The sequence below is a fragment of the Lactuca virosa genome, chromosome 5 (genome assembly GCF_052849685.1).
Source record: "Lactuca virosa cultivar CGN04683 chromosome 5, Lactuca_virosa_CGN04683_v6, whole genome shotgun sequence".
In the NCBI taxonomy this organism is placed as follows: Eukaryota; Viridiplantae; Streptophyta; class Magnoliopsida; order Asterales; family Asteraceae; genus Lactuca; species Lactuca virosa.
In genome coordinates, this window is record NC_136430.1 from 139,507,751 (window position 1) to 139,527,943 (window position 20,193).

Here is a 20,193-nt window from a genome sequence, read left to right on the forward strand (position 1 = left end):
GGCTCCGAAAAGAAGAGCCTTCGGCTCAGAAACTCTGCTTCGGCGGAGCCCGATTTTGAGAAAAACCCGCTGTAAGTGAGCTACGCCTACCCTATCTTTAGTATAACTTATGTTTCAATATAGTAACATTATTAGGACCTTAAAATAATTATTTGGGCTATTATTATGAGTTATATAAGAGTGTTGCTTAACGCTTATATGATAGTAATAATAGCTAGACTATTAATTAGTCGCGGTTAACGTTAGACTAAACCCTAGTGGTATTGATACTAGGTTACGTCAAGGGAAAATTGTTTTGAGATAACGAAGTGCTGTCCGAGTACCGAGTCACCACCTTACCAAGTGAGTGCATAGTTACTTTCATCTTACACATAGATATGAAGTATTTTATATAAACTACGTGCTATGTGTGCATATTATCTGTATACTTGCTATCTATGCTGGATGAACGATTTTATACAAGTTTTAAATGATTTAAACTGTATATGTATTTTATATCTACACAATATGTGGGGTAAAACATGGGTAGATGAAATATGAGTTGGATGATGAAATGAGAGGTGATATAGACCGTGAGATAAGGGTGAGAGGTAAACCATGAGAGAAGCCTTTTACCCATGTGTTGGCCTCGTCATTCAGTAGAGTATGGATGACAACCACAGACTATTCTAGACAGTCCAGTGGACACTAGCAGGCTCGCAACCTGTAGATGTTTTGAACTGTGTGCTCACCTGCTGTACTCTAAAAAAAACCCCTTGACATGTGTTGTGAGAGGAGTATCGGAAACGACACTGTCGATAGACGAGATTAACCCTGGCGACTATGCAACGTAGTGCCTAAACCCCTTGACATGTGTTGTGAGAGGAGTCTCGGAAACGACATTGTCGATAGACGAGATTAACCCTGGCGACTATGCAACGTCGTGCCTAAACCCCTTTAAATGTGTTGTGAGAGGAGTCTCGGAAACGACACTGTCGATAGGCGAGATTAACCCTGGTGACTATGCAATGTAGTGCCTAAACCCCTTGACATGTGTTGTGAGAGGAGTCTCGGAATCGTTACTGTCGATAAAAGAGAATAACCCTGGCGACTATGAGACTTAGTGCCTATTGAGTAAACCATGGCAACGATGGACTTCGTGACGATTCCTTAGGATAATCCTTAGGAATGAATGAACGAGGAATAGATGATTCTTAGGGTCGATCCTTAAGAGTAAAGAAGATAATGGGGATGGGTAATTGGGTTGATTGTTTGATGTTTAAACATAATAATTATATTATTGTGGATTAAAACCCTATGTACTCACCAGGTTTCCCAACCTGACCCACTCAGTTTATTTGAATCATAGGTGTCGATATGAAGTTACATTACACTGAGAGATTAAGGAGATATAAATCACTAGTAATAATGAATGTAAGTTCTGTTTATGCTTATGTTTCTGTATTGACGATGACATCCCAATGTTTTAAAATGAATAAAAATACATTTCTTCAGAAATGCTTTGATAACGTATTTATCATGTTTTTCTGGGAACAAATTCCACAACATTTTTATTAAAAGAGGTACTCTGATTTTTATAAAGCATAAACAAAATCGGTCTTTTCTGGTCGTGAAAATGGGGATGTCACAGTTGGTATCAGAGCATTAATTTAAGCGAACTAGGAATAAAGATTTATTTATAGACTTAAACTTAGAATGCTAAGCGATGATTGTGAGAAGGGTGTCTAATATATTTTAGGTAGTAGACCTGAATAGACACAAGCACTAGCTTAATTAGGGAAGTTGCCTAAAATGCTTTTATGTGCTAAATGGTTTAAGATATGCATTATATGATCGGATCTATGGTCTGTTGCCGACCGGATCTGGAAATTTTATGTGTTCAGACTTCTAAACGTTTAATTACGATATTAGATCTGGCATGTAACTTTTCGGAGTAATAAGGTGGAGTACGCGTCTAAATCTTCTCTATCTATATTCTTGTCTTGATGCGCAGAACGCATGCTTCCGTGAATGTAACGTCATGGTGAAGGCTTGTAGCGAATTGAGTAAACGGAGGAAACGAAAAGGCTTATGATAGTGAATGACACCTATCAGAAGATAGCGTAAGAGTGGTATCTTGCCTTTAGAGTACGTTAGGAAAAAAAATAACAGTACGTTTAGAGGAGTACGGTACGTCCGAAGTACACCTTCGATTCGCGGGATGATGAAACGATTGGCGTAATTCCTGAAGTTACCCTACCCTCTGGCATTCTCACCACCGAGTTGAATCAAAATTGATGATTGAAGATACGCATGGAAGAAGTCCTAGTAGAGTCTAGGGAAAATTATGTGATTGTTTGGACACATTTGTATGTGTTAAAATTGTTTTTTTGGTAATAACTTGGAGAACAGTAAGACAATACTTGGGACAAGTATGAGTAGGTGTGAATGGTAGTAGAGCCCTATACTACCGGAAGCACAGGACTCGCACTTGGATCAGGGAAAGTCACAAGGTTACCAAGAAGCTAGTAATTGATATCGTTTTATTCAAGTATGTCGTTACCATCGTTTCGGTAATGACTAAGAATATTGTTGTTATTCCGACCCTAGTACTCATATCGAATTGAGTCCGACTACAAGGAGTATGTTACGTGGTTCGGAGAACCAAGTTTGATGTAACATCTGAATTAAGCCGGAAGATTGAAATAAAAGATAAATCAAAGCGATCGGTAGAGGTATCGCGATAGTTACTTGTATGTAGAAATGCTACCATTTAAGATATGATTAGAACATGAAGGAAGGTATAGTATGTTCTGGAATTTTACTCTAAAAGACCTGAGTCCAAGCAATGCATCATACGATGAGAGGTCATTAGAACATGACCCATCGGTCTATTATGATAATCGAAGGAAGAAACTTATCTCAAGTTTGTTAAAGAAGGAGTCTCTAATAAAGATCGAGATCATGACATGAAGATCATGATTGGAAGTCTAACATGAGATAGAGAGTGGGTCCAAGATCGGGCACCACCTGCATTCAGGAAGTCTTAGAGTTAGATACTCGTTCAAAGAAACATCAACGTTACGGTTATTACTTAGGATGAAGAGATAACGTATGGATTCATCATGTGAGCCCTGTTTCGTTGATGATTCCAGGACGTAATCATCCTGATGTGTGTAGAACGAACTAGTTTTAATCCTACTTTTCAATTATAAATTAGACACACAAAGGCAGTGTACCTATCAATTGTGGTATAGTTAAATAAGTAGGGTATCGAACACAGGGAACGACAAACTAAATTAATTACCGATATTATCTAAAACAAATAATTAAATGGGGTTTTCTCTAGTTTTACAAGACTAGAAACTTACTAACAGTTAAACTAAATAACTAACTAACAACTAAGCAAGCAAAGACCAACGAAATTCAATATCTAAAGGGGCTTCTGTTCAGGTTCGACTCAATTGATCCTATGGTTGATTTAATGGTAATAGTGCAATGGATTAACCTTTTATTGGCTACCGATTCAGGTGATTAGGTTCACATTCGCTATTGCTAATCCTTAGAAAATAAACTAATTCAAGCAGTGGCCAGTTGTCTAAATTAATTAATTCTCTAGGTTATTTATTCGGGTTAAACAAGACTTGTAATGGTTAATCAAATTAATAATTCAATTAGCCTCTTGTTGTTGGTTTATCAAACAAGCTCACACAGTAACTTACTCATTCTCTAATTAATCCTAGTTTCACATTCGCTAATCCTAGGCACATAATAAAGTGTTCACATAAATCACATGAGGTAAACAATTAAGAGATGTTCATGCAGCCTAATTGCCTTCCTATTAACAACAAATAGTTATGGTTAATGCATAAGGATCTTTAACAAGCTTAATTTAACAAAATCACCAATTTAGAGTTAATCCTACCATTAATCAAACCATAGTCTCAAATTTGTCTTACCCAAACAGAAGCTAAAAAGTTTAGCTCATGATTAAGGCACTAGAAAACTCAAAAACGACATTCAATATCGTAAACATGGTTTAAGCACTAGATCTAGTTAAGAGAAATCAAAGTTTGCCTTAGTTATCCTTCAAAACTTGAATTGGGTTGAATCTTCACTCTTCCAGATGTCTCTCTTCGTTCTGAATCGCAGCTCCTCCTCCTAGGGTTCTCAAAAGTCTCCTCTATCGATTTGAAGGGTTTCTTTTATAGATTCATCTCGACTCGTCGAGTCCACAACCGACTCGTCGAGTCTCTCATTAAATTCCCGTGTACGGCAAGTCAAGGACTCTCCTGCTTCGCAAATCTTCGTGGGAACTCGTTGAGTCCATGATAGACTCGCCGAGGCCTTTGTGCTTTTTGATCCTTTATTCTTTTGTTCACTCCAAAGCTTCCCGATAGCTACTCCTGCTTCCTTTTTCTCCCGAGCACTTCTTTTGAACTGAAAATATAATTCAAACATAATTAAGTACCTTTTGTCCATAATATGCAATTAATTAGCTAACAAATGATAAAAATCTATACTAAATATAGAGCTAAACATACACATATCAAAATACCCCACACTTGACTTTTGCTTGCCCCCAAGCAAAACTGAATTTTAGCATACTAATATCACATAGGACAATCCCAATCAAACCCAGCCATTATGCCAAGACCGCAAAGCATGCATTTGTGTCTAATTTTTTTCCTAAACGACTCCCCTCATCCTAAATACTCACAATCCTCATAAACACTCGCCCACTTCTTTCGAACAATGCTCATTTTATGCATCCCTCCGAATCCATCCGCAGAAAACCTCCTAGTCTCAAGGTATTTTTGGTTGAGCAACCTAAGCATACATTAATCTAGACAATTACAATTTTCGATACCACTATGGAACTTTTTGGAATTCTTCCCTTCTTGAGAGTTTGAACTTTGATTTCTTTGAATTCTTCAAATTTGCCACCTTTTTGATTTTCTTTGATTTTTGGGTATCTTCAACTTTTTTTTTTGGAATTTCTTCAGAATTTTTGATCTTTGATCTTCACTTTGATTGCTCCAAAATTCTTACAACTTTTCTTGTAATTCTCTCTCTTTTTTTTACATGTAACTCACTTTTTTTCACTCAATACCTACATGCTTAAGCAGGGGCGCTCAACTTCAACCTTTATTGATTAAAGATAGAAATTTTCCTGGATACATTTCTGATACACGATGCTAAACATATTGCATCGCTCAAACTAAGCGAGGTTGTGTTTTTGTCTCATGATTTCACTAGAATAAAGGAGGCCACAAATGCACTAGAACGTATATTGGCTCAACTAAACATTTGAGTCTTCATGCAATCATCAAACATAACACTTAGCATGATTCCTAATTGCTTTTACCAAAATTTTCTAAATTAATCCTAGTAATTTTAATGCAAAAATTTCAAAATTTTCAAATTTTAACTAAAATTTTAACTAATGTAACCAACCCCCTACCCCACACGTAATTTATGCAATGTCCCCATTGCATATTATGCATGATAAAGAACAATAAAATAAAGTGGGAATTGGAACAAACTCCCCTGAGATAGTAGTTGCGAGGTTGATCTTCTTCATTTAAAGCTCCATCTTCAGCTGACTTTAGACATGGGAACAGCTCATCCATGCCTTGGGTGTCAAATCTCGTGTGGTTAGCTCTAAAAATGCAGGAAAGATTCTCGGAAATTCTCAGGAATAGAACTCAAAGAAAATGCAGTCAAGTGGTGTATAACATATCATCAAATCAGCAGCTTAAGAGGTGTAATGATGAACGAATCGTCGAGTCCAATAGGTGACTCGCCGAGTACTAGCGTGAAAGGGAAGAAATCGTGAAATCATACTGGAACTCGTCGAGTCTTGTATATACACTCGACGAGTCCATCGCTGGATGTCAAAAACAGATTCTGCCATAAATCCAGCTCTCGGTAAACTTCAAAAATATATTCTTTTGTTCTTCAGTAATTAATCACTCCTTAACCTCTCTATAACCGGAATCGATACTGATACTTCACTCTCGCTTCCGCCTAGACTCGAAACTCCTATTACTCGTGAGACTCTTTGTAAGCAACCCATTTTCAAACTCTGAAAAGACACTAAACAAACCATGAGAAATTAAAAATCCTAATTACTAGAAGTTCCAACAAACAACTAAACAAAGACAAAACAAATTGTTCAACAAAACACAAAACATAAATAAATCAATCTTCATCTTCTTCCTCATCATTATCATCATGTATTGCCCCGCTCCCACCGGCTCCGCTTTGCCTTGCGCTTATCCTCTCCTCCCAAGCTGGTATATAAGGAAATTGGCCTCCGTCCATATGTTGGATGTTAAAGTGATTAAACATTTGGATGAAGGACCGGTTGGCAAAATTCACTCCTCTTGCCAAATCATCTTGATATCGCCTTCCTTCAACATTAAACCATTCCGGGGGTATTTCGTCTTCCACCGGAATAACCGGTGGATCGGGAGGTGCTTGCCAGCGTCTTTGCCTAACTCTCCTACCCGACTCCTCGGGTCCGATCACAGCATCATCATGTGGAATAGCATAATGTCCCCCTCCATAATCCTCAATAATTCTAGCCCTTCGAAAAAGAATAGGATTAAAGGGAGGGGTCGGGATCATTGTCATTAAGTTCCAAGCACTACGAGCCATCAACCCATAAGAGTGGGCTAAATACATCACAAACATGCCACCATTAATTTTAGAAGTTTTTCGGTCCTTGACCGCCCCTTCAACTAAATAGGAAGCCACACACCATGGAATGTTGCAAAAAGTGTTGGGTGTAATGATGCTCCAAAGATAAAAGACATCAAGGTTAGAAACCTTGTCATCATCTTTTCTTTGATTAGTGGTGTTTGAAATAAAGTGGTGAAGAAGGCGGTGCGTAGGTGATCGTATGCTCCCCTCTTGGGCCGATTTGGGAATGTAGACTTTGTTGGCAATAGTGTTCCACCAATTTGTGCTTGTGACACCATCCGGGAATACCTTATGGCAATGCTCCAAAAAGGTACCAAATGCGGCCGTATGAATCACTTGTTGGTCATAAATTCCTAACCTCCAAGCTAATTCCACCATAGAACAATTGCGAACCTCGCCCCCAAGACAAAAAGTAATATTCCTGGGGTTATAGTAATCGTCCCCACCCCGGAAATGTATTGTGGAGAAAAATTCCAAGCACAACTCTTGATAGACCGGCTCTTGGATACGAAAGATGCGACTCCATCCATCACACGTGATGGACTCCCCATTATGCACAAACATCTTGACTAAATAAGGAGCCAACTCCTCTTCGTAACGAACTCTCCCCAGCCATTCCCAATCAATCGCATTGGGGACACAAATTTCCTTATTCCGGATTTCTGCAAGCTTCTTCTTCCGTCTTTTCATTGTAGACTCCGACTCAATTCTTGGAAAATTTAACCAAGGATGGTTTCCTTGGTTACCCCTAGAACTTTGTCCACCTCTTGGAAACATTTTCTTTCTTTCTTGATAGAGAAATAGAGAGAAAGAGAGGGGGAGAAAGAGGGAGGCGCACGTCAAGTGTAGGCTGGATGAGTGAGGAATGGTTACCAATTAGGGTAAAAAGCCCTAATTTTACAGTTATGTAAAAAAATATTTCAGTAAAAACAAACCGACTAGTCGAGTCAGGGTCCGACTCGGCGAGTCTGGTCGCGATTTTTCGATTCCTGCTTTCGAGTTAACTCGTCGAGTAAGTCACCCAACTCGCCGAGTCATTCGTTAATTTGGAAAAACTGCTTTATAAATCTGCTATAATTTTTATTCCTGCTTAAAAATATAACCAACCCACCCCACACTCAGACCATGCTTACCCTCAAGTAGTCATTTTTGACAATTAAGAAGATGAAAATAAATCCTAAAAACTGAAGATAAAAGTAAAGAAAAAGGTAAAAGAAAGCAAACTCTAGCAACGGGTTGCCTCCCGTTAAGCGCTTTTTTTTGAGGAGTCGTTAGCTGGACTCCTTCCCGCTCTACGTTTCTTCGTTTTCCTTCATTTGGAATTCACGCTTAATCTTTTGTTGTTTATACTTTGTCCTGTAAGCGTGTATTTGTCTTTTATATGCCCGTCTCAATTCTTCTTTCCTTTTCCTCGTAGCATCCTCTTCTAATGCATAACTGATCCGTTTCCCAACCTTCTTCTTCTTCACCCCGTTCTTTGGACCCATCTTTTGTACTCCTTCTTTGTCAATCTCGATTTCCCGTACAGTTGCCACCTTATCATCCCTTGATATTAAGGATTCCTCCTTACCTTCTAAAGAATCTGGTGGTTCAAATGCAAATACTTCATAATTAGTAGAAACTCGGGCTCGAGGTTTGGTACTCTTGATTGTATTTGACTCGAACTTTCGATTAGCCATGAGTGACTCAATGGAAGAGTTATTCACATCATCATTCCAAGCCCTTATATTCTCTTTTTCTCCCAAACTTACCCTCTCGTCAAGTTGAATTGCTTCTTCTTTTATCCTCGTGTCAAGGTAAGCCAATTGTGCGTGTTGGAAGCTAAAGTTTTTTACAATTTCAGCCTCTTCTATTGGACTTTCCAAAGGATTAGGAGAAGTGTGCATGTCAAGGTCAGAAAGGGAACTTGTAAGAAGCGAGATAAGATCTTCATGATCTTTGAGGTTCTCGATTGGACTCGTCGAGTCAGTCAATGCTACTCGGCGAGTCTGTGAGGTTTCCAGAATTTTTGTTGTTTCTTTTGACTCAGCTGCCTTTAACAACCTTTCTATTTCCTTTAAATCTTCTCCAGCATCGAAATTCCCTTCAGAAGGTAATAGAAATTTGTTTGGATTTTCTTCTTGTAAAAGTGCAAGCTCTCTTTCTAACACTTCATCATCCAAATCCACTAAGGAAATTTCCCCGTCTTTTGTCCTTGCATACTGTTTCTCTTGTTCTGCTTTAAACACCACGGAATCGTTCCCCACCCTTAGTGTTAGAGTAGATTCGCACACATCGACTAATGCACAAGCGATATTCAAAAATGGTCTCCCAAGAATGATTGGAACTTTAAGGTCTTCTTCCATGTCAAGCACTACAAAGTCCACGGGAAACACAAATTTATCGACTTTGATGAGAAGATCTTCGCATACTCCTCTTGGATGTATTATTGTCTTATCGGCTAAATGGATCTTCATATGAATCAGCTTTGGCTCCGGTAAATTTAGCTTCTTTAAAAAAGAATATGGCATTAGATTAATACTTGCACCCGAATCGGTCAACGCATGAGTAGCGATTATGTCCCCAAATTGGCAAGGTATGGAGATGCTTCCCGGATCACCCCTCTTTTCAGGTAGCTCATTCAATACTAGTTCAGCTATTTCTGCCATATCTTTTCTAGAGGCAAAGAGACTCTTCAACAAGCTTGCATATTTAAGCGTTTGAAGTATCGTTTCAACAAATGGACTGTTGACTTTAAGGGCCTGTACATAATATATTATTTTTCAAAGTAGTGATAATATAGTTCAAAACTAATAATATAGTTCAAACTAGTGAAGATACCCAAAAATCAAAGAAAAATAAAAAAAAGGTGGCAAATTTGAAGAAATCAAAGTTCAAATTATCAAGAAAGTGAAGAATTCCAAAAGAGCTCCAATGTGGTATCAAAAGTTGTAATTTTTTTCTAGTTTATGTATGCTTGGGTTGCTTGACAAAAATACCTTGAGGTTAGAAAGTTTTATGCGGATGGATTCGGAGGGATGCATAATGGCTGGGTTTGATTGGGATTGTCTTATGTGATACTAGTGTGCTAAAATTCAGTTTTGCTTGGGGGCAAGCAAAAGTCAAGTGTGACGTATTTTGATATGGACATATTTAGTTATAAAATTCATGCATTATCTTAATACTTTATGTTGTTTTTATCTCATTTAATGAACAAAAGGGGCTTAGTTAGTTTAAATATTTCATTTTTAGCAATAAAGACATGCGCCGAAGGAAGAGGAAGCAGATTTAGCAATTGGAGGCTTGTATATTGGATTTTGAAGAAAGAAGGATGTTGTTGGACAGCTTGACCCATCGTCAGTGTTTTGGCCATATCTCATGAACTGTAACTCCGATTGACGAGATTCAAAATGTTCTGAAAACTAGACACAGTTTTAGATGACTTTCGTGTTGTGAGAAAATGCTGATTCCAAACGGACTCAACGAGTTGGGCCTCAACTCGACGAGTCACTTCGAATGTTCGCGATTCTCGACGCGCTGACTTGCCGTATACTGGACTCGACGAGTCACCTCTGTTTTGTGAAAATCTATATAAAGGGCATTCCTGATCGATACCCTAGCATATAGAGAAACCCTTGGCGACTAAGGAACGATTAAGAGTGTTGTTGAAGCTCTGGAAACCGAAGAATCAACCCTACATTCGATTTTGAGGAGAATCAAGGCAAAATCAAGTTTACTCTTTACCTAATCTCTTGTTTGAACTATGTTTTTACTACTTGACTTCGTTTTTTATCTTATTTTTACTGTAATCATGAGCTAAAACTATTATCTTCTGTTTAGGATAGATGACTTTATGATTATGGTATGATTTTATGGTTGGATTACTTTAATTTGGTGATTATGTTTTGTTAAGCTTGTTAAAGAACCTTATGTGTTAATTATAATTATTCTTCTGTTAATTAACCAGTATATTAAGTTGTATAACCATCTCTTAATTGCTAATCTCATATGATTTATGTGAAAACATTGTTATATGCCTAGGAATAGCGAACGTGAAACTAGGGTTAATAGAGAATAGGTAAGTTAATGTGTGAGCTTGTGTGACGAACCATCAGCAAGAGGTTAATTGAACGACCAATTTAATTAACCACTACAAGTCTTACTTAACCCGAATCAATAAACTAGAAAACCTGTTAATTTAACCAACTGGCCACTGTTTGAATTGATTTGTTTTCTAAGGATTAGAAATAGCAAATGTGAACCTAATCACACTAATCGGTAGCCAATGAAAAGTTAATCCATTGCACTTGCCATAAAATCAACCATAGGAATAAAGGATTCAAACCTAAACATAAGTATCCTTAATTATTAAATTTAGTTGATTTTTATTTGCTTAGCTCTTAGTTGCTTAGTTTAAGTTTTAGTTAATTGTTTAAGTTTCTAGTCTTACAAAACTAGAGAAAACCCCCTTTCTATTACTTGTTTTATTTAGATAATATTAGCATTTATTTTAATTGTTTACCGTTCCCTGTGTTCGATACCCTACTTGCTTGAACTATATTATTAATCGATAGGTACACTGCCTTTCGTGTGTATATTTTGTGTCTAAGTTAGTAGGATTAAAACTAGTGCATTCCACACACATCAAGTTTTTGGCGTCGTTGCCGGGGAAATTTGATCTATATTATTAGTTTGATTTTTGGGTATCTTCACTACTTGCTTGAACTATATTATTTTTCTTGATAATTTGAACTTTTAATTCTTCACTTCCTATACTCTTTAACTTGATCATCAGGTATGGCTCGAATCGGAAATGGCAAAGGTGGCCTTTTAGGCTTTAAAGAATAAACAGTTCTGCTTGCACCTTTATTGAGGCCTTCTGGGTAGGGGTCAGAGGAGTGAAAATTGTTTCAGAACTAGTTATTATAGCATTCAAATGCTCCATTCGTGGATTCTTTTCGGTATTGCTTGGAAGATCACCCGGTTGTCTTTGATTGATTTGTTGGGCCAGCTGCCCTAGCTGTTTCTCAATGTTATGAATAGATGCTTGTTGATTCCTTAGTATTGTTCTTGTATCTTGTATTGCAACATCATGGTCATTATGTCTTTTCTCAGATGTAGCTACAAATTTAGTTAGCATTTCTTCCAAGTTTGGTTTCTTTTCTTGCACCGGCTCCTCCTTTTGGTAAAAACCCCTTGCTTGTTGTCTAAACTTTTCCTCCTTCGCCTTTTTGTACTCATCATATGGTAGCCATTCTTTCTTCGGTTTTCGCCAATCATTATCGAATCTATCTCTGCTTGAATAGAATACTTGGGCTTTCTTGTTTCCATTCTCATCCAAATCACAATCTTTAGTAAGATGAGGTCCGTTACAATTCTCACATCCAACCCGAATAGCATGGATTGTTTGATCCATCTTATCCATCCTCCTATCCATGCTTTTCAACATTGCCGTCATTGCCACCATATCCTCAGAAACGGAATTCACCTCCCCTCTAATTGGATTATTCCTAGGATTATGATATTCTCTAGAATGCTTAGAGAATTCTTCAATTAGTTGCTTTATCACCGGGGGGTGCCTTCTTTGTGAGCGGTCCTTGCGAGTCAAGTAATTGCCTTGTTGTCACGTTTACTCCATCATAAAAAAATGGAGACTTCTTGTTGGCTATTAAGATCATGATGTGGGCAATTACTTAGCAAGCTTTTGTACCTCTCCCATGCCTCATAAAGTGATTCTCCAGCTTGTTGCTCAAAATTTGCTATGGCTTTCTTCAATTTGGCTATCTTTGAGGGGAGGAAAAATTGATCAATAAATTCTTCTTTCATCTTAGCCCATGTGGTGATAGATCCGGGAGGAAGTGATTTTAGCCAATCCTTTGCAGCACCTTTGAATGTGACGGGAAGCATCCGAAGCAAAGCGGTATCGCGTGCCACATTAGGAAAATTAAAGTAGTCGGCTATGTCGCTGACCTCTTCTAGGTGTTTGTACGCGTCTTCGTGGTCTTTTCCATAGAATGGAATCTCCTTAAGTTGGGCGAGTATGTGGCCTTTGAATTCAAAATTTGCGTTTGCGGGAATCGCGGGTTGCACGAGCCCCGGACCGGTGTCTTCACACATCTTCTTTTTCCATTCGCCCATGGGATTCGTATATGATGTCGTCCTTTATTGAGTCTTCGTTTGCTAAGGAAAAGGTGCTAGATGCTCCTGATTTACTGCTCTTCTTCTTGCTGAAAACTGCTTTGAGATTCTTCAAAGGTGAGTCCTTTGAAGATGCGGATTCTCTAATGGTTTTTCCTTTGTTCTTCTTTAGAGTAGCTTCTGGGTCTTCAAGTGGTGGAATTAAGGGTGTATTTCCTCCTCTAGTCAAAAACGTATTGCAAATAAACAGAAAGACACGCGTAAAAGGAATAAAAAAAACTAAAAACGAAAATAGCTGTTCAGCGATGGACTCGTCGAGTCTGGTCGTAGGGACTCGGCGAGTTCGATGCAAAAACAGCAAAAATTGTAAACGAACTTCCTAAAAGCTAAAAACTGATATTTAATTCTAATCCTAAATCTACTAAAAGCAGTAACTTTGTGCAAGAGAATTCTCACACAAAGGATCGATAACAATAGCAATCAATTTAAATTTAGAACCGTTCCCCGGCAACGGCGCCAAACACTTGATGTGTGTAGAACGAACTAGTTTTAATCCTACTTTTAAATTATAAATTAGACACACAAAGGCAGTGTACCTATCAATTGTGGTATAGTTAAATAAGTAGGGTATCGAACACAGGGAACGACAAACTAAATTAATTACTGATATTATCTAAAACAAATAATTAAATGGGGTTTTCTCTAGTTTTACAAGACTAGAAACTTACTAACTGTTAAACTAAATAACTAACTAACAACTAAGCAAGCAAAGACCAACTAAATTCAATATCTAAAGGGACTTCTGTTCAGGTTCGACTCAATTGACCCTATGGTTGATTTAATGGTAATAGTGCAATGGATTAACCTTTTATTGGCTACCGATTCAGGTGATTAGGTTCACATTCGCTATTGCTAATCCTTAGAAAATAAACTAATTCAAGCAGTGGCCAGTTGTCTAAATTAATTAATTCTCTAGGTTATTTATTCGGGTTAAACAAGACTTGTAATGGTTAATCAAATTAATAATTCAATTAGCCTCTTGTTGTTGGTTTATCAAACAAGCTCACACAGTAACTTACTCATTCTCTAATTAATCCTAGTTTCACATTCGCTAATCCTAGGCACATAATAAAGTGTTCACATAAATCACATGAGGTAAACAATTAAGAGATGTTCATGCAGCCTAATTGCCTTCCTATTAACAGCAAATAGTTATGGTTAATGCATAAGGATCTTTAACAAGCTTAATTTAACAAAATCACCAATTTAGAGTTAATCCTATCATTAATCAAACCATAGTCTCAAATTTGTCTTACCCAAACAGAAGCTAAAAAGTTTAGCTCATGATTAAGGCAGTAGAAAACTCAAAAACGAAATTCAATAACGTAAACATGGTTTAAGCACTAGATCTAGTTAAGAGAAATCAAAGTTTGCCTTAGTTATCCTTCAAAACTTGAATTGGGTTGAATCTTCACTCTTCCAGATGTCTCTCTTCGTTCTGAATCGCAACTCCTCCTCCTAGGGTTCTCAGAAGTCTCCTCTATCGATCTGAAGGGTTTCTTTTATAGATTCATCTCGACTCGTCGAGTCCACAACCGACTCGTCGAGTCTCTCATTAAATTCCCGTGTACGGCAAGTCAAGGACTCTCCTGCTTCGCGAATCTTCATGGGAACTCGTCGAGTCCATGACAGACTCGCCGAGTCCTCTGTGCTTTTTAATCCTTTCTTCTTTTGTTCACTCCAAAGCTTCCCGATAGCTACTCCTGCTTCCTTTTGCTCCCGAGCACTTCTTTTGAACTGAAAATATAATTCAAACATAATTAAGTACCTTTTGTCCATAATATGCAATTAATTAGCTAACAAATTATAAAAATCTATACTAAATATAGAGCTAAACATGCACATATCACATCCTAAGGGGGAGATAATTGTAACGGCCGTAGATCCGGGCTAGTCAATTTAGAGATAATAGGGGTCAAAAACGACTTTTCGACAAAAGATTATTTAGAATAAATAATCTTAACCGAGTTGTAGAATATGTCTCAAGGGTTCCGTACATATAAAGAACGCCAAAATCCGAGTTATAACGAAGAAGTTATGGCCCGTCGATTTTTTTCGGCAAAACCGGCACGGCACCGGGAAACGTAAATAGTGAATTTACGATAGATGAATTTTTAGCCAAAGTGATCTAAACAAAAGTTGTAGTATACGTTAAACCGAGAACATACAAAAAAAGAACACCCAAATCTGACTTCGTATGAGGAAGTTACGAATTTTCTAAGATTTGACATAGCAGTGCACGGCCCGAAACTCGAATTTTAGTTCGAGCGGTTTTTGGCCTATGCAACCTAAATGAGAGTTGAAGATCTCATTAATAGGAACTCAACGACAAAAAGGCAGACGAAAATGGAGTCTGTATGAAGGAGTTACGAATTCTTCGCTGTTATTTAACAGTCTAATCTCCTCCTACTGTTAAATTTAAGATCGGTCGAGAATTAGCCGATGGAGTCTAAATGAAAATTGTAGACCTTGGTTTTACCTACGCGTGGATATAAAGAACTTCGAAAACGGAGCTCGTATGCGAGAGTTATGATTTTTCTAAGTCGGGAGACTGCTGTGCGAAATCGGGTGACGTGGCGAAATCCTGGCCGTTGTTTCCTCCCCAAGGCTAGCCACCAGAGGGTGACATGTGGCATGGACTCGACAAGTAGGTCCTCCTACTCGACGAATAGGGCTATTTCCCAGCCTATAAATAAGGTTGTCGGGTGAAACCTTCTCCTCACACCTCCCACTTCTACTTTCTCTCTTTAGAAACTCTCTCTAAGCCTCCCTAACCCCCCAAAGCCTAGGGTAACTCCCTAGCATGAGGCGGAAGCCCCGGAGCGCCTGACGGCTCCAAAACGAAGAGCCTTCGGCTCAGAAACTCTGCTTCGGCGGAGCCCGGTTTTGAGAAAAACCCGATGTAAGTGAGCTATGCCTACCCTATCTTTAGTATAACTTATGTTTCAATATAGTAACATTATTAGGACCTTAAAATAATTATTTGGGCTATTATTATGAGTTATATAAGAGTGTTGCTTAACGCTTATATAATAGTAATAATAGCTAGACTATTAATTAGTCACGGTAAACGTTAGACTAAACCCTAGTGGTATTGATACTAGGTTTTGTCAAGGGAAAATTGTTTTGAGATAACGAAGTGATGTCCGAGTACCGAGTCACCACCTTACCAAGTGAGTGCATAGTTACTTTCATCTTACACATAGATATGAAATATTTTATATAAACTACGTGTTATGTGTGCATATTATCTGTATACTTGCTATCTATGCTGGATGAACGATTTTATACAAGTTTTAAATGATTTAAACTGTATATGTATTTTTCTATCTACAAAAATGTTGGGTAAAACATGGGTAGATGAAATATGAGTTGGATGATGAAATGAGAGGTGATATAGACCGTGAAATAAGGGTGAGAGGTAAACCATGAGAGAAGCCTTTTACCCATGTGTTGGCCCCGTCATTCAGCAGAGTATAGATGACAACCACGGACTATTCTAGACAGTCCAGTGGACACTAGCAGGCTCGCAACCTGTAGGTGTTTTGAACTGTGTTCTCACCAGCTGTACTCTAAAAAAAACCCCTTGACATGTGTTGTGAGAGGAGTCTTGGAAACGACACTGTCGATAGACGAGATTAACCCTGGCGACTATGCAACGTGGTGCCTAAACCCCTTGACATGTGTTGTGAGAGGAGTCTCGGAAATGACACTGTCGATAGACGAGATTAACCCTGGTGACTATGCAATGTAGTGCCTAAACCCCTTGACATGTGTTGTGAGAGGAGTCTTGGAATCGTTACAGTCGATAAAAGAGAATAACCCTGACGACTATGAGACTTAGTGCCTATTGAGTAAACCATGGCAACGATTGACTTCGTGCCGATTCCTTAGGATAATCCTTAGGAATGAATGAATGAGGAATAGATGATTCTTAGGGTAGATCCTTAAGAGTAAAGAAGATAATGGGGATGGGTAATTAGGTTGATTGTTTGATGTTTAAACATAATACTTATATTATTGTGGGTTGAAAACCCTATGTACTCACCAGGTTTCCCAACCTGACTCACTCAGTTTATTTGAATCACAGGTGTCGATATGAAATTACATTACACTGAGAGATTAAGGAGATATAAATCACTAGTGATAATGAATGTAAGTTCTGTTTATGCTTATGTTTCTGTATTGACGATGACATCCCAATGTTTTAAAATGAATAAAAATACATTTTTTCGGAAATGCTTTGATAACGTATTTATCATGTTTTTCTGGAAACAAATTCTGCAACATTTTTATTAAAAGAGGTACTCTGATTTTTATAAAGCATAAACAAAATTGGTCTTTTCTGGTCGTGAAAATGGGGATGTCACAGGGGTGTTTTGGTATGTTGGAAGCTCATTGAAGGGAAGAAAAGCTTGTTGCAAGGTGGTGGTTCAAGTTGGAGCTTCTAGATATTGATTCTCAGTTTCATTTCCAACACTTCTTGGGTATAAAGTTCTAACCTTGCTTGTCATTTTCTTAGATCTCTTATTTGGTTAAATTGCATGTTTTTAGCCATGGATGGGTGATTGTTGGGGAAGTAGAAGTCCCAAGTGTTTATTCTTTCAGATCTATGATCTTCATGAGTTCTTTTGGCATAAAGGTGCCAACTTTATGGTCTTAAGGGGTTCATGCATCTATTAAGCTCTTCTTTTAGTCTCTTATGAGCTTTTGAGCCTCTCCTAGCCATGCATAAGTGTAAAGTTGGAAGCTTTACGTGTCCATGCAGCCTTTAAGGACCAGATCTATATTTTGGGGCTTTTCCTTGGTGATTAAGTGATTATTGATTAAGCCCTTAACCTTTTAATCCTAGGGTTTGGGTCTTGAGCCCACTTGGTTGGTCCATAGGCGTAAAGTTGGAAACTTTACCCTTCTAGATGTTATTTCAGTTAAGATCTGAGTGGGGAAGCTTTTAGTTTCGATTAAGTCGGCTTAATGGGTTAAGATGTTTGGTTCCTGATGAACTCGGCGAGTTTTTAAGGTGAACTCGGCGAGTTGGATCGGCTCTTCTCGATTTTTGTAGTCTGATGAAGGGAACTCGACGAGTTGAAGGGCAACTCGGCGAGTTGGGTCAACTTGGGCCGTTGAATTTGACTTTTGACTTATGTCTTTGACCTAGTTTGTCCCAAAGGGTGTTTGTGATAATTTAAAGTGTATTCAAGGAAAATATAGGCTTAGGATAAGGCCCATATGGGATTGGGCCCAATTTGGAAAATTGGGCCATTAGTGGGCCTTTGGGGATCTTTTCGTGTTGGGCCTTTTGGTTATTGGAATTGGGCCTCAGGTTTGGTTTATGTTGGGGTCAGGGGTAAAATGGTTATTTTACCCCAAGTATGGATGGTGGGCCTTAGGATGGAACCCAATTGCTAATTGGGTGTTATTTTGATCTGTTAGATCTGAGGTGTCGTCGGGGCGGCAGCTAGGGATTTCTTTCAGTTAGCTTCAACATTCGAGGTGAGTCTTCTCACTGGTTGTATGGGTTGAAAGCACGAATGTCGGCTCGTTTAGTTTATGTATTGTAGGAAGACCCGGGGGTTAGCCCTTGGAATTATGTTTGAAAGACCAGGAGGCAGCTCCTGGCACACTGTATGCAAGACCAGAGTCTGAACTCTAACAGTTAATTAGTTAAGTAGTGTAGATTGTATGCTAGTTGTCTTTGTGGTGCTTGCATGGAAGACCCGGAGGTGGCTCCTGGAACTTGTATGTAATACCCAGGGTTGTGGCCCCCGGCTTGGCAAGAAAGACCACGAGGTGGCTCATGGCATAATGGCAAGACTATGGATGACAAATAGCACCTTTATTGATCATGATATATGAATGTTACGTATGGATCTCGGTTATGTATGACCTGTATGGATCGTTTGACATGTATGATATGTGGTATTTAGGGAACTCACTAGCTTTATGCGTATGATTTTCAGTTTATGTTTCAGGTACTTCAGTTTTCAAATGAAAGAGCTCGGGACGATCGAAGCGCATACACCCGTGTTTTCCGCAATATGTGATCTTTGGGATTGGACTCTAATAATTGTTTTATTTGAAATGCTTTTCAATGTTTTGAACAAAGTTACAATAGTGTTTTGATTATCATAAAAATGAAATTTCTACCTTGGATTTTTGGGGTTGTTACAAGTTGGTATCAGAGCCTTGGTTTGAGAGATTCGGGCATATCCTCGGGTGTGCCTGAACTCAAACTGAGGAATTGACAGAAATTTTTACGAAATAAAAAATTAACTGAAAAGGAATTTCTAATTAAAGAAAAGGGTGTGATGTGTGCAATCGGCCGAGCTCAAGTAAGTGGTTCCCAGAATACCAATACATGTTTATTACGTTATATGCTATGATTATGAGAATTGCATGCTAGATTAGGGCTAAGGATCTGCTCAGTATTATATGATAGGAGATATTCCTTTATATGTCTGATTGTGTGAGCTTTAGTATTGCATGCTAGCCTGTATATCTGATAAGTAGATGGAATGGCTTGTTTAGAGTATGTTGGTTAGATTTTTTCCGTTGCCTGAATGCTGCTTGCTTTGTGCTTTGTGGGACTCTTAGTGAGGTGAATTGACTGCTAAGTGAATATGCCAAGTCACATGTGGCACAGGTTAAATAATCTTAGAGTAGTGGATTTGACCCTATTGCACAACTCTTGTTTTAGTCCAACCGTTCTGGGGTTGAGTCTTTTACTCGAAGGATTATCTGATCTCTGTTACATGTGGCTATATTCATGAAGAAGTTAAATTACATTGGTGGGAGTCCTTCATCAGTTGAGGGTTGGATAGGGTCGGTAACCTAGGAACTAGGGTTTCCATCTGAAGGGACAAGGCTCAAGAATAAATGAGGCTTAAATAGGGTCATGACCCTAAAAAATAGGGTTTCCATCTGAAGGGAGTACGCCCCACGTACCACTTAGTACGCCTGGCGTACTCAAGAAGAACCTGTCTACATGGTGAGTACGCCCTGTGTACTCGACCACACTCCAAAACACTTAAACTTCATTTGGCCATAACTCCTTCGTCCTAAGTTCATTTCCAACGAACTTTATATCCACGAAAAGGTGTCGAGAAACACTACTCTTCTATCAAATCACCTTCTCCTAAAGACCTTCCGAACAAAACCTAAAATTCATAAATTCCTGAACTTCCAAATTACGATTATACCCTTGGGATCCAAAACATAATCAAACACTCGGATCATTTAATCTATAATACCCACATCCAAAAAGGGCTACTCCTCTCTTCCCCCAAGACCCGAAGCCTTATGATAATAGATGATCGGGTCACCACCCCG

The 20,193-nt window shown here is 38.4% G+C and overlaps 1 non-coding gene across 1 annotated transcript; it reads left to right on the plus strand.

The window, feature by feature from the left end:
* Positions 1 to 12,337: 12,337 nt before the first annotated feature.
* LOC145117906 (small nucleolar RNA R71) lies at positions 12,338 to 12,444 on the plus strand. Its single transcript, XR_013712899.1, has one exon. It is a non-coding gene; the product is annotated as a small nucleolar RNA R71 (small nucleolar RNA).
* Positions 12,445 to 20,193: the final 7,749 nt, after the last annotated feature.